General features: G+C 38.1%; 1 protein-coding gene across 1 annotated transcript in view; it reads left to right on the forward strand.

Annotated features, from left to right (window-relative positions):
* The window catches only part of LOC106880910 (U1 small nuclear ribonucleoprotein 70 kDa), an 18,715-nt gene that overhangs the window by 1,529 nt on the left and 5,749 nt on the right, over positions 1 to 11,437 (forward strand). The gene's annotated exons all lie outside the window — the stretch shown is intronic.

Here is an 11,437-nt window from a genome sequence, read left to right on the forward strand (position 1 = left end):
TATATATATATATATATATATATATATGTATATATATATGTATGTATATTTGTATATATATTGCAGTATCACAGTGTTACAGTACTGATCAAAAACATCAATTTCTGCTATACACCACTGGTTACAATTTACTTCCAATTCTATCTTCATTGCATCATTCTTTTCCATCTTGAGAATAAGGGCAGGTTAAGAGGCATTTAACTCAATAAAAGATGTGCTTGAAACAAAGCTAGACAATACCATACGTGTCAGACTCTGCTATAGCACCATCCAACCTTCACTCTTATATGCAAGTGAGACATGAGCTTCTATAAAGAGGATAGAACATTGAATGGCTACAACACAAAGGCCCATAGAAAGATCCATGCTAGGAATATTATTACGAGAACATATTCAAAATAAGATAATCCAAGAAAGGAATGGAGTGAACGAAGAGATTGTAGAATATTGAAAGCACAAGTTCTGCTGGGCTGGACACATAGCAAGGTTCACAGACAACTGGTTGAGCCATGCAGTTACCAAGTGGTACCTAAGAGATTGGAAAAGGACACTTGAAGGCCTCCATGATGATGGGAAGATGATCTAGCAAAGTAATATATATATCATGATCATCTTCATCATCGTTTAACATCTGCTTTCCATGCTAGCATGGGTTGGACGATTTGATTGAGGACTGTCAAGCCAGAAGGCTGCACCAGGCTCCAATCTGATCTGGGAGAGTTTCTACAGCTGGATGCCCTTCCTAAAGCCAACCACTCCGAGAGTGTAGTGGGTGCTTTTACGTGCCACCGGCACGAGGGCCACTCACGCGGTACTGGCAACGGCCACCCTCAAAAAGGTGTTTTTTATGTGCCACCTGCATGGGAGCCAGTCCAGCGGCACTGGCAACGAACTCACTCGAATGATTTTCTAATGTACCACCAGCACAAGTGCTAGAAGGCAACGCTGGTAATGATTACACTCAAATGGTGCTATTTACGAGCCACTAGCACGGAAACCAGACAGCTGCTCTGGCAATGAACATACTTGACAGTGCTATTAGTGCTCCACTAGCACGGTGCCAGTCATCAAGTATGGTTCAATTATGATTTCACTTGCCCCAACAGGTCTTCGCAAGTAGATATATAATTATATTATATATAATATATATATATATATATATATATATATATATATATATATATATATATATATATATATACACACACACACACACACACACACATATAACACACACAAATATATACACATACACACACACACACACATATAAGATAGATAGATAGATAGATAGATAGATAGATAGATTGACTGTGTCCATGTTATTTGTGAACCCCAGCATGTTTTTTTTTTCTTTTAAGACCTAATATATCAGCTATAAGAGCTAATAGATTATCTGTAAGGCTTCATATACCATCTGTGATTCCCATTGTTTCCTATATATTTTCTCTCCCTCTCTCAATTACAGGTAATTAATCCCCATCACTCTTTGTCGAGTGTATTATTTTCAATTCCTATTCTACGTCTATATTATTTGAACAATATTTCCTACATACATTCTAGATATTCCAAAATACCTTCTGTTTGCTGTAATCAATACCTTTGTTGTCTAGACACCTTCTTTACTAACTTTCACTGGGTCTTTCTTGTATACTAACATTGTTTAGTCAATGAATTAAACTCAAATATTCTATGTTTATCTGTCCTTATTTTAAGCCATCTGACATCTTACAAATTTCATCTTACAAATAACTTCATACAAACATTATAAAATACTTCATAGTGTCTGCTATTTTGTTCAGGAAGAAAATTCTTTCTCTCAACAAATAACCATGTCTGTGATCTTCATATTTTCCTCTTGTTTTTTGCACTACCTTCTACATTTTTACTTGCAACACAAATATTTCTGAACTACAGACCTTATTTTCTTAATTTCTATATTCCCTTCATGGGCTTGATAATTATCACTACACCTGTATCTATCTGATGTCTCTAAATTTCTGATTCCCTGTCACTACACAAGACATCCCACTTCACCTTTCCACGGCTAACTTAATACTATGTACCAAATAAACAGCATTAAGATAATAGTGCAGAACCAATTTAGAAAATGAGGTGCTGAGCTAAGGCTGTATAACAACAAACAAGGGGAAGGTTCTTTGAAATAATGATTGTTTTAAACTAATTTGGATTAATTTGTTAATGCTAATTGATATCAATTAGATTAATTAAGTTAACTACAGGTTATAAGATCATCAAAAAAGGTCAAAGGTGTCTAAACAGCATTCCGTAAGACCCTTATCAACCATTCTCTGGTTAATATAAGCTTTATATCGTACATAAACACTTAGAGTTTGCACCTCTAGTCTGGAACCCCCATCTTCTCCAAAATATTGATCTATTGGAAGCTGTTCAGAGATGATGAATACTCTCTATCAGTCACTTACCATATCTTGAATATATTGCTTCTCTGGGTATTGACACACTAAAGCCTTAATGTCTCACATCAGACATAGTAGAAGCCCACAAAATTATTCCACCAACTTTCCAATGACAACTTTAGCCACTTTCATGAATTCAATACCTCTACCATTCATGGACATGTTTATAAAATAAAAAAAAAGACAGTGCAACACCCATGACACTTGGAATCATTTTTCCACACTCAGAATTATCAAAGTATGGAATAGACTACCTGCATCAGTTGTTAGCTATCAGGGTACAGCATCCTTCATTAATTTCATGTTTCCTGTAATTTGCCAACACTACCCATGACATGCGTCCTTTCCTCTTTAAGGTCCTTTTGTGTACTGTGCATGTACTTTTGGCTATCATTGCTGTCTTTCATCACTTAACTTAGTGCTACTTTTTGTACCCTTTTCTGTTTAACGGTAGTGCACCTGAGAATAGTATACTGTAGGCTCATTAATATTATTAGTAGTAGTATAATAAAACTAATTGTTAAAAAAACTTCTAAGCTTTTGAAGCATGGCTGTGTGGTAAGAAGCTTGCTCCCCAGTCACATGATTCCAGGTTCAGCCCCATTGTGTGACATCTGGGAAAGTGTCTTCTACTATAGCCTTGGGCTGACCAAAGCCTTGTGAGCAGATTTGGTAGAAGGAAACTGAAAGAAGCCCATCGTGTGTGTGTGTGTTTGTGTGTGTGTGTGTGTGTGTGTGTGTGTTTGTGTCTGTGCTTATCCTCACCACCACTTGACAACTAGTGTTGGTGTGTCTATGTCTCTGTATCTTAGTGGTTTGACAAAAGAGACCAATAGAATAAGTACCAGTCTTAAGTACTGGGGTCAATTCATTCAACTAAAGAACTCTTCAAGGTAGTACCAAGATAAAGAAGACTAGGAGACTCTAAGATATAGCCTGTTTAGTTTTCACCTTAAACCACTCCTGGGGTAATAGGATTTTGTACTCTTCACTGATGACTATTAATACACTAAACTTTATTGTGTTAACATTTCATCTTGTTTGATGCTAGTCCAACCTTGAAACATATTGAAAACATTGTCTGTTGGAGTTGATTCAACCACTTATTCTACTCTCTAATAAAGTTATAGCATTGTACTTTGTATCATTATTCTTATTAAACAATATATAGGGAAGTGGAGGCGCAATGGCCCAGTGGTTAGGGCAGTGGACTTGCGGTTATAGGATCGCGGTTTCGATTCCCAGACCGGGCGTTGTGAGTGTTTATTGAGCGAAAACACCTAAAGCTCCACGAGTCTCTGGCAGGGGATGGTGGCGAACCCTGCTGTACTCTTCCACCACAACTTTCTCTCACTCTTACCTCCTATTTCTGTTGTGCCTGTAATTCAAAGGGTCAGCCTTGTCACACTGTGTCACGCTGAATGGGGTTGCAAAATGGGAAAGGACTCAAAAAGTAGAGTGTACTCATTCCCCATGTCTGAAGGTAAATATCCCTTAACACAAAAATGTTCTATTACCTGAAACAGGGTGTAGTATGCAGGTAGCATGTAGTGGTAGACCAAAGAGCAGGCTGCAGATGAAATATTGATTTCAAATGTTGGCACAAGGCCAGCAACTTTGGGACAGGTGGTCGACTGGTACACCTTTTATTTGATCCTGAAAGGATGAAAAGCAAAGTCAGTCCTGGTAGTATTTGAACTCAGAACATGAAGACAAATAAAATGCCCCTAAGCATTTTGTCCTGCATGATAATGAGTCTGTGCTAGCTTGCCACCTATGCTGCTGATGATGAAATATTAAAATAAGCATGTCTAAAGTGAGAAGTAATTATTGAGATATCTGATACGTAGAGTAGACAGTGGTAATGAATGTAACCACAAGATACTCGATAGTTATCATCATCATCATCATTTTAACACTCCCTTTTCCATGCTTGCATGGGTTGGACAGAGTTTATTAAAGCATATTCTATGTGGCTGGGTTCCCTTCCTGTCACAAGCCCTCACCTGCTTCCAAGTAAAGTGATATTTCCCCATAACTAAACGTGTTTCCATAGAATATCGGTAATTAATGACACTTCTCATATGATAGTGACACTTAATTGCAACTATCATGCTATGTCAAGACAAAGAGATACAAACATATATTCACACACACAAACACGCATACACACACAAACACGCATACACACACAAACACGCATACACACACAAACACGCATACACACACATATACATACATACATATATTTGTATAGTATATATGCGTGTGTATGTTTTTATATATGTCTATATATGTGTACACACACACACACATATTTATATATAAGCTTTTTCAGTTTCTATCTCCTAAATCTACTTACAAGGCCTTGGTCAGCCTAGGGTTATAGCAAAAGACACTTGCTCAAGCTGCCATGCAGTGGGATTGAACCCACAACTTTGTGGTTGTGAAGCAAACATCTTAACCACACACCCACGCCTGCATCTATAACTTTATTATCCATGTTTAACAAAAATCATTTTGAATAACATTTTTCATGACACTCAAGCAATAATTCAGACTGTTTAATGCCTTCAATTATACTTTTTAAAATTTTTGGGTGCACATGGATACCACTTGTGGTGCATCATTAGCAAACCACTAGTTTATTCTAACAAGGACTATCTGTCATCCTAGGATGGACGAATGTGTAATACTTGAACCACTGCAATGAAAGCTGCTGTTTATGGCTCTAAAATGTTCCAGCAGTCAATAACCAATGAAGCCTGAGACTGATATGCAGCACTTCAACATGGTACACAATCAAGTGAACCATAAAACAGCTGACCCTCAGAACCACTGGTCTAGGTTTAATAAGGCTGGCATTTGCATGTAGAAAGTTAAGGAGAGACACTGAAATCTTTGTTGAGCTTACAGGGGTCTTAAGGCCTGAGCTTATCCTGATTTTCAAGGTATTTAAGCTGACAGTTCAAGACTCCTTCTCTTTAATGGAACATCATTTCAGTGCAGGTTTAACCCTTATAAGCCATTGGTACCCATTTTCAGTTGAGGGTACTAGAGTATCGTGAAAAGAAATACCTTGCCCAAGGACACAACATACCACCTGATATGAGAATCAAATTTATGACCCATAAGCCTAATCCATAGGCCATGTACCTTCACTAAAGGGGAGTGAAGACTGCTGTTTTCTGTAAAAGGGTGTTGTGTCATTAAAAGATAAAAAGCGTTGTGAGTGAGTTAAAAGACTGTAAGGGGAATTTAAAAGAAATTTACAAATAGCTTTGGGTGACACCACATGGGACTTCATTGGCTAACTCAAGTTACTTTGAAATTTTATTTAGGCAGTGACAGCAATACTTTCATTAGGGGATCCACATAGTAGAGCAGACAAGGATGTTGGTGTCAGTAAGTTAGTGTTCAGTAGGGTCTGCAGCAACTGTCACCACTTGGCAAGATAACAGTTTTGATGATGTCAAGTTACACATCTGTTTATGAGCTGAATGTGGATGCATGAGTGGAGGCGCGTGGCCTAGCGGTTTTGGTGTCGGCACCATGATCGTAAGATTGTGGTTTCGATTCCTGGACCGGGCGATGCATTGTGTTCTTGAGCAAAACACTTCATTTCACGTTGCTCCAGTCCACTCAGCTGGCAAAAATGAGTAACGCTGTGATGGACTGGCATCCTGTCCAGTTGGGGAACACATCCGCCATTGAAACCGGGAAACCGGGCCCATGAGCCTAGCTAGGCTTTAAAAGGGTGCATTTATTTATTTTTATGGATGTATGATACAAATATAGCTGGGTGGTTGTAGACCACAGTGATAGCAATGCTGGAGAGGAAATAATCTCATTGCAGGGAAAAAGAGATCATATACCCCGGCAATATATTTAGCGATAGAAAATAAGGATTGAAGAAATCAATGTGAATACCTCAGTCATCACTCCACGCAAAGAAACTTGGTTAACAGTTATAAATATAGAAATGCATATAGGTTAAATATACCAGGTGATCCATACAAACTGTAAATCCAAGATTATATGCAGTAATCATAGATATAATAGCAACCAGACAATGAATGATGACTATGTTGTTATATACTGTAACTTTAGTTAATGTTACAAACATTTCAACTAGCTAGAAGAACTGTTTCCTCACTATATAGCTACTAACTCTCCTTCTTGTTAAATTATCTATGTAAAATAACAAGTGTTCCTTTCCTAACTAATTTTTTAATCATTAATCTAATCATCAACTAGTGCGCCAAATTTAATTCGGTTAAATTATATTTAATTTTATTTAACCGAATCCATTACCTAATATTTCTTGAATGGATTACAGAGGTGGATATTTAACTTATAATAATAATAATTATTATTATTATTATTAATATTATTATTATTATCTTTTCTACTAAAGGTACAAGGCCTGAAATTTGTGGGAAGGGGACTAGTCAATAACATTGATCCAAGTGTTTCACTGGTACTTAATTTGTCGACCCCGAAAGGAGGAAAGGCCAAGTCAACCTTGGTGGAATTTGAACTCAGAAAGTAGCAGTAGACTGTTAAGCATTTTGCCCAGCATGCTAATGATTCTTCCTAGCATGGAAAGCGGACGTTAAACGATGATGATGATGATGATGATGAATAGTAATAATAATAATAGTTTCAAATTTTGCGACAAGGGCAGCAATTTTGGTGGAGGAGATGAGCCGATTACATCGACTCCATCAACTGGTACTTATTTTATCGACCCTGAAAGGATGAAAGGCAAAGCCAACCTTGGCAGAATTTGAATTCAGAACATAGCGATGGGCGAAATACCACTAAGCATTTCATCCAGCCTGCTAACGATTCTGCCAGCTTGCCATCTTCAATAATTAAGAAAAAATAATAATAATAATAATAATAATTTTTCCATATTCCTTTCTCACTGACTAGCATGCTCTTAAACTCAATGACACCTTGACTTCTTAAGACTGTGAATTTGTAAAGTATATAATAAATCAAAGAAGGTAATTTGAAATATCAGTTATCTACAGTCCCTATCTATAACACAATACATCCCACTTTCACAAATATGCTTGCTAGAAACTCTGAAAATCTGCCATAATCACAAGTGTACAAGTGCCAACCTTGTACAAGTATCAAGAGTACTCAACCTTGGGAATTTACATTTACGCAGGTGGCCAAGAAAGGAATTAGAAGAGGAAGAGAGAGAGAGAGAGAGAGAGAGAGAGAGAGAGAGAGAGAGAGAGAGCAATGACATCAGAAGGATCAGGATGACTAGGTGGAAGAAAAAAAGCAGAAGTATGATGTAAGCAGCAAGGTTACTTACAATTGAGTTGGGTAAGGAGTGATTGACAACAGCAGAAATAAACAAAAGATGAGGAGGTGGGGTGATAAGATAAAACATAGGTTATGGGCATCAATAGAAGTGACCCTAACTAGGGGAGAATGTGATAGTTGGTAATAGAAAAGGGCAAACAGAGTAAGAGAGATACACAATAGAGACGTTTTAGCCGCATGAGGACGGGTCAACACAATCTCTTCTACATCAGGAGTTCCTGATAAGTAGGCCTTGAGAAAGGTGAGCAAGTCAGAGGGATAAGGTGGTCCATTGCAGACGCTTATACATAGGTCCAGTGGAGGAATAAAAGTGGGTTGATGGGTGGTGGGTTTTAAGCAATAGAGTATTAGGGGTGTTCAAAGGATTCAAATGTTGTAAGATGATAGGGGCAGTAAGACATGCTGTTCAATTGGCAGAATAAAAGTTATCTCAACTTCTCATACATACCCCCATGTCAAAGCATGTTTCACCACAGTGGTTGGGTCTATTGCAGCAGCATGTATTGGTTTCAAATTTTGGTACAAGGCCAGCAATTTTGGGGGAGGGATTAAGTCAATTGCTTCGACCCCCAGTGCTCAACTAGTACTTATTTTTTTGACCACTTCATCCAAAATCTTTCTTCGTTTCTCTTTTCCACGGGTTCATTAACTTGAATTTCACAGCATTTATTTATGCAGTTGTCATCCTCTATGTGCATCCCATGCCATAACCAGTGCCGACTTTTCTTTTGTGCAGAACATCTGATTCTTCTAACACCTAGTTTTTCTACCAACTTCTTTGTTGTTAAATATTCATGCAAACTAACATTACTTATCCATTAGAGCGAGTTTGCTTCATTCCTTATAGCCTTTGCAAGTCTTCTGCATTCAAGACCTGCATTTCACTACCATGCAGCACTACTATGCTCACATAAGCACCATACATTCTACTCTTCAGTCAGAGGGAGAAAACCTTTGTTGCCTACAGAGGTAATAGATACCTGAATATTTTACAGACCACTCTTATCATTATAACCCATGCTAGCATGGAAAGCGGACGTTAAACAATGATGATATTCTCTTTTGTCGAGGCACAATGGCCCAGTGGTTAGGGCAGCGGACTCGCAGTCACTTCTGTTATTTATAGCAGTGCTTGGAAGGAACGTGTGTACTATGTGATCATCGCATTGACTATTACAGAGAAGGTTGAGCAGACAATCTGCATCAAATTTTGCCAAAAGCTTGGCAATACCAACTCAGAGGCCTACAAAAGGTTTTCAAAAAGTTTTCATCCTTCTCAACACAATCAAGGAGATCTTGTGCAACTGAAACCGGAGTGTCTTTTTGATCAGCTGAAAGCAATTTTGGCACAAACTTGGCAGACATGCGTCTCATACCCAATTCTTCAGTGATAATGGACTGAACTGAACATTAACTAATCTGCACATCCTCTAATAACTCACAGATGGTGATTCAATGATTTCTCCTTGCAGCTGCATGTACATCTAAAATGTTTTTCTCAGTTCTGCTGGTTGCGGGTCTCCCAGAATCTTTGTCCCTATCGACGTTTTTTTGGCCATTTTGGAAATGTCTGAACCACTCGTACATTTGTGTGTGACTCACACACTCTTCTCCATACACTTTCTGCAACTTTGCATAGGCCTGTGAGCAGGTATCGCCATGACAACTTTCTCTGTCATGGTCAATGTGACAATTGCACGCTACACATGTTTCTACCAAGCATTGATGTAAACAGCAGAAGTGAGTAAAACATTAAAACATAGTGCACAGAGTACAAGATCAATCTGTGTCAAGCAGCTTTACTCTGCATGCTTTAGCTTTGTTACAATGGCAACAGTCTGGATACTTATTGATCAGACCTCGTAAGTATATATATATTCATAGCACAACTGATCCATGACAGAGTAGATCTAGATGAGATTATTTTGGCATTGTGCTCAGAATAAGTACCATGGATGTAATCTTAGTAAGACAAGAGAAATACTTGCCTCGGAGTAAGCCACAATTCCAGGCATTTGTTGACTTAGAGAAGGCATTCATAGGGTACCACATTCAGTAACTTGGTGCTCACTAAGAAAGCTAGTTACAGTCAAATGGCTTGTGAGGGATGTACAAGCTAAGTACACAAATGCAGTATATAAAGTAGGAGTCAACAATTGCACTTTCATTTATCTCCTACTCTCCAACCCATTTGTATCATTGATAACCCTCCATGCCTTTTCCATCATTCACTACATCCACCCCTTAACCCTACCCAATCTCTGCAGTTGTCACCTACTCTTCCCTGCCTTCATTACTCGTCATCCCTCAACATTTATTCTTCATTTATTATATTCACTCCCTCACCCATTCCACATTTTTAACCACCTCTCACTCTCTAATACTCTCTTACAACTTCCACCCAGCCCTGTTCTACTGTCCCCACTCACATCTACTCATCTTATACTTTGAGGATTGACCTTGACACCACATCACCACTACTTTTATCTCTTTCCTGTTCCACACCTGTTACATCCACCCTCCCTTCTATATTGTGAGTGGCCGTGTAGCTCCTCTACAGCAACAAAACCTGTTCTGCTCCTTTCTCTTACATTTTAACTTTTCATCTCCTAGCATAAAACTGCTTCCTTCTTTACCACACCACTTCTCAGTTGAAAGGTATCTTACTCTTGCCAGTTGCATGGTGATTTCATGAGTAATGGTGCCATTAAAAAGGCACCTAATACATGCTGAAAAGTGACTGACATTACATTAAGAAGGGAACCCAGTCATAAAAACTGTGCCAAAACACACATTGGAGTATGATGCAGTTCACAAACCTATCAAGTCTTGACAAACCATCCAACACATGCTAGCATGGAACATGGACAAGACGATATATTAGCTCAAATTTAGTGACAATTGAATTTTCCCTTTTTGTTTTATATCGCATGTAGCTGCCTATGTTCTTTTGTAATTTTTACATCAGTGTTTTCTAACTCAGCCATAGATTTATATGGTAAATATATATATACTGACAATCTGAATTTAGCCAAACCTTTCAGTGATGGAGTAGTCACCGTTGATGAGTCTGCAATTTTACAAATAAAACTCGCTAGTCTATTGATCTAGCCTTGCTTATGGGGTGGTTATCTCCCCTGTCAGTATATGAAAATGTGCTTCCTTGCAGTTCTAAGGGTTTTAACTCTTATTTCTAGCAATATTAGTGCTACCCAGCATCTTCAGTCACATTTAGTGGCAATTGAATCTTATTTAGCTGTCTATATTTTATATACATATATATACATATATATATCATAAGTTGTTCATATATTCTCTATCTGAAAAAGAAGCACACTCTAAAGCATTAGAGCAGTAATGTGTATCTTTTAGGAAGCTTTGATTCTGTGTTGCCTATACTACTAAACACTTTATAAGTCACTCCAGGGCCGGTCATAACTTTTAACTTCCTAAAAATATGTAGGAGTGGCTGTGTGGTAAGTAGCTTGCTTATGAACCACATAGTTCTGGGTTCAGTCCCACTGCATGGCACCTTGGGCAAGTGTCTTCAACTATAGCCCCGGGCCAACCAAAGCCTTGTGAGTAGATTTGGTAGACGGAAACTGAAAGAAGCCCATCGTATATATGTATATGTATATATATATATATAT

This window comes from Octopus bimaculoides, chromosome 7 (genome assembly GCF_001194135.2).
Source record: "Octopus bimaculoides isolate UCB-OBI-ISO-001 chromosome 7, ASM119413v2, whole genome shotgun sequence".
Lineage (NCBI taxonomy): Eukaryota > Metazoa > Mollusca > Cephalopoda > Octopoda > Octopodidae > Octopus > Octopus bimaculoides.